This window comes from Macaca nemestrina, chromosome 4 (assembly GCF_043159975.1).
Source record: "Macaca nemestrina isolate mMacNem1 chromosome 4, mMacNem.hap1, whole genome shotgun sequence".
In the NCBI taxonomy this organism is placed as follows: domain Eukaryota; kingdom Metazoa; phylum Chordata; class Mammalia; order Primates; family Cercopithecidae; genus Macaca; species Macaca nemestrina.
Genome location: NC_092128.1, coordinates 44,641,695 through 44,645,995, shown reverse-complemented (window position 1 = coordinate 44,645,995; position 4,301 = coordinate 44,641,695). Strand labels below are relative to the sequence as shown.

Sequence of the window (4,301 nt, the reverse complement as noted above, 5' to 3'; positions counted from 1 at the left end):
GATTTTCTTGAAAAAAAAAAAAAATGAACTGTTCTTTCTATAATGGCTTTGCCCATTTAAAAAATGTGGCTCTTAAGGGTTCATGAAATGACTGAATATGAGGATACATGTCCTGTAGAAAGCAAATGCGCCTCATATACTGCCAAAAATAGTGTTAGTTTCATTAATGTGAATTTTCCAGCATTCAGTAGTTGTAATGTTAGAAACAATTGCTGGTCAAGTTCAACTTGTTGCTATTGTTTTTAATTTGCACAGGAGTAGTATCAGAAATTAGTGTCACTGCTTGTATCTAGCTGAATTTTAAACAACAGAACATTAGTTTTTTATGTTGGTGCCACCAACTGTAAATGACATAAGTTAGTTATTACAGAACACAGTAATTAGACTGTTGCAACCATCTAAAACCTTAGGCTTCCAGTCTGTGCTGTTAGTGTTAAGATGTAAAGTGCAATCCTAAGCTAACATTATCTGTGCAAGCACCATAGAAACATTTGCATATCTGCATAGATCTTACAACTGTACTCTTTACCTCCTTGTGATAAAGCTTTGTCTACCTGCAAACACAGTCAAAGGCTACAGCTGCAAACCAAAGCCAACTCTAACCATGGCCAAGAGCTCAAGGACAGAAGCAGCCACATGCTTTGGTCAGCCTTCTGTAACTTCAATTAGTACAAAGGAACCTTTTCCATGAACTACCTGCTGTTTTCTGATGACCTCTGGGATCTTTTCATTTAGCCCTAAACAAAGAAACAAAATATGACAAAAACCACAACTAAAAAAAGTTAATTCAGTCACAGAGTAATCTTCTGAGGCCAAAAGTCCATCTAAATGCAATGAAGATTTGCTTTCATTAAAGACAGAGGTGAGGACAAAATCTGCAGTGGAAGTTATGATATGCTAGAAAGCAACAAATGTGGATCACTGACCAAAACGATTATGTACTTGATGCAAATGCAGATTGCATATTGTTATATATATAGTACTTTGTGTTTTTGTTTTCCCTCATTCAGTCAGTTATTTTCAGTGGTGAATACATGTTGTTAGAAGATGTCTTGTACGGTCTTACTATTTGTTGTGTACTATTTTTTTATAGTCTTAAGTTATAATGAAAAAACAAAAAGTAGGAACCAAACATAAAAGGTCTAGTAAAGCCAAAAATTAATTTCATATTGATTTTAAAGTGATCTAGCTGAGTTTTTACACTGAAAGCAAAGATTATAGCAATTGTAGTCCATGGTATTTATTTTCAGTCAAACCAAAGTTACATATAATTCTGCCTCTGCTTATACGGGATATTAACACTAACAATACACTCCCTTCAAAGACTTGCACAGGCCAAATTGTTGGAATGCTGGTTTTCTTGACAACTCCAAACCCCAAAACTATGATACTGAGTAATGGTGTAGTTGAAAATAGCATAGTCAGATGTTTGCTTAAAACCTAGAAACTTAACGTGTTGCTTTTCATGTGCTGTGCCAAGTCTTGATAATACTTTTTCCCCCAACCAAGGGACCTCATAACCTGATTATGGTTATTGCTTTACAAACAGTTTTGACAGAAGGTGGCTGCTAGAGCTTAACATACGTACCAGTTCCATGTGATGGAACCGGTTCTTGCAAACTAAGCTCATCATTGATTCTTTGCTGAAGTCAGCAAATAGAGTTAGAGAGATACCCAGTCATCTATCACACCAAATAAAAGGACATAACGGCTTTCAAAAGGGTTTTCCCACTTACCCAAAAGGCTTTCTGAAAGCTTCTACCTCTGCAAAAAAAAAAAAGAAAAAAAAAAAAGAAAAAAATTAGAACAATTATGGCAGATTGCATGAAACGTGAGAACGTCACAGTAACTGCTACTTTTCATTATGTTTGTCTTTGGGTCATGATCAATGAACCGGAAGTTTACAATATGGTATTAAATGAAAGATGGGTATGGTGAAAGATGGTTTTCAGTCATCTAGGATCCTACTGTAAGGATTATCTGAAAGGAAAAATGGGTCTTTTCAGGTGCATGTTCAAAAGGCTATGATGGACTGGAAGTAACTGTGAGAGTTGTACCATCAGGAGGGTGGCCTAAGACTACAATGCTAAAGTATGCATACCTCAGTTAGAAAACTTTTGAAAGGAAGTCTCAGCCACAGAATGCATATACCTGTAGAGTTTTGCATGGGTTTTATATGAATACAATTTTAAAAAATAGCTGCTTGCACATTATACCAGAAAAACCTCCAAAACTGCAATTGCTTTGAAAATAGATTTTAGGTTTTTTGGAGTTTTCTGAAATGCTTGGTCTGTATTTTGATAATTGTGCATATTATGTAAAAATGTTGGTGGACCCATAAATGACCAGACTTTTTCTAAGAAAAATGTTGCTTTAATGCATTTCATGAATTTTTACTCTTATATCATTGCTTGCTAGTAATAGCAAATCTGCTTTTCTGCATCTGCTTTGCGTAGCTATTGTAAGGCTTTGAACTAATGTATGTATTTATTGCTTGAACTTCTGTGCATACCTTATAAAGCATAATGTCTGACAATTTAAATGGCTCATGTATTCTTGCTTCTATCATAAGCTGATTATGGGGACTATGATCTTTTGTATACAGCAAATTTTAAACTGTAGCACAAACATCTGTTTATGTATTGGTGGAATATACCTGTTTTATTTATCTTTTTTGAGGTAAACTAATTTTTGATACTTTTCATTACTGTGTACTATGTTCATACTTTGAATTCTCTGACGTTAGAAGTCATGGTTGAGAATTGTAACAGCTGTTATTCGTTCTGTATTCATGGCTTTCACTGCTGAATAAAATAAAGGACCAAACCTAGGATTTGAAAGAAAACTGTCTACCTCTAACACCAGGGAGTTATCAGATTTTATTTTACATAGTTTTAGTCTACAAAGACACAATTGCTTAAACCTAGTGGGCTTAAGGCTTATATTCTATGTGGTTGGATTCGTGGCACAGTTGTACTATTTGAAAATAAATTAAAATTTTATGTGAATGTTACAAGTATTTGGTAGAATTACCACTAACTGGGTTTTCTTTAGATAACTCAGATATGGAGAAAATGTCATCAGCATTCTGTGTCTACAGCTGCTTAACTTCATAAGAATGCATTTCTTTGTGATTAGGGAATCGAAGAATAGTCAGCTAGGAATAGAGCTACAGAAGTACACTTAAATAAACCATCCTGGACTTTAATGTCCCTGGGCAGATTCAGTCGCAAAATCCAATACAGTATTTTGTAAAGTTTTCAAGTTGGACATTTACATTTTTGAGAATTTTGAGACTTCATCTTACACATGCCAGTATTAACACACATTTGGACAATAGCTTTATTAAGTCTATAAAGCTATTGAAAGGAACATGGCTTACCCTTGTTATTTCACTAGTTCAGGTTGCAATGAAAGGTTTTTTTTTTGTCCATGAACACTTGGCATATCTTAGCAAAAAAGAAGGATGTACATTTTACTATAGAATTAATGTATGAACAGTGTGTCACTGCTGTTGGATGTAAAAATGTATATGAAACCATTTCATTCACTTGATTACATTTCTGAAGTATAAATAAAAAAATCTAATTCTTTTTGACCCATTTATAACCACTAGGATTTTATTCTTTCGGAGAGACCATTCTTCCATGCCAGAGCCAAGTCATAAATTTGTGTACACATGTCCCACAATTTGTTTAAAATTATTTTCTTAGGGATTGGGGATTCATAAACCAGACCATACTCAAATGTAGTCAATAAAGATGGAGGCTGCTTGTCAAATGCATTCCATTAAAAACTGTCTTCAGGTTCCAAATTGCTTCCCCACACACTCATCTCATGTTTTCGTGTTTTTATTCTGATACAATTTGACATTATAAATTCTGACCATTAAAAAATGCCAGGGGAAAACATGATTACTCTTTTTAACTTTATGACTTTCTTGCTTTATCGTCTTTTTTTGTTTTGCCTCTAAATGTCAGTCACACCCACAGCATCCAGCCATGGTTTAGAGGAATATGTCGGAGATAGGTAAGTAGCTTCCAAGGAAATGCTTTTTAGGATATTAGGGATCTGTTCCAGACCCACAATTTGATGTGAAAAAAACAGGCAAGATAGGGCCCCTGCATTGGAAAATTTCGCTTACTTTAACCTAACTTCTAAATCTCCTCACAATCAAAAGTAAAAGGAAAATGAATCTGTTGAGAATTTTTTTTTATGTGTAACTTAATATTTTCTGTCATCCTAGTGAAAGGGTACCTTGACTAAAGGACTTTCCACAGGATTAAAAAATGTTTTGAAAA

At 34.4% G+C, this 4,301-nt stretch overlaps 1 protein-coding gene across 21 annotated transcripts in view; it reads left to right on the top strand.

Moving 5' to 3' along the window:
* LOC105475796 (forkhead box P2) overlaps positions 1 to 3,914 on the top strand; it is a 600,968-nt gene extending 597,054 nt beyond the window's left edge. For all 21 annotated transcript variants that reach the window (XM_071094601.1, XM_071094595.1, XM_071094597.1 and 18 more), the window contains one exon: positions 1 to 3,914. This exon is cut by the window's left edge and continues 381 nt beyond it. The gene's annotated coding sequence lies outside the window, so the exon portion shown is untranslated.
* Positions 3,915 to 4,301: the final 387 nt, after the last annotated feature.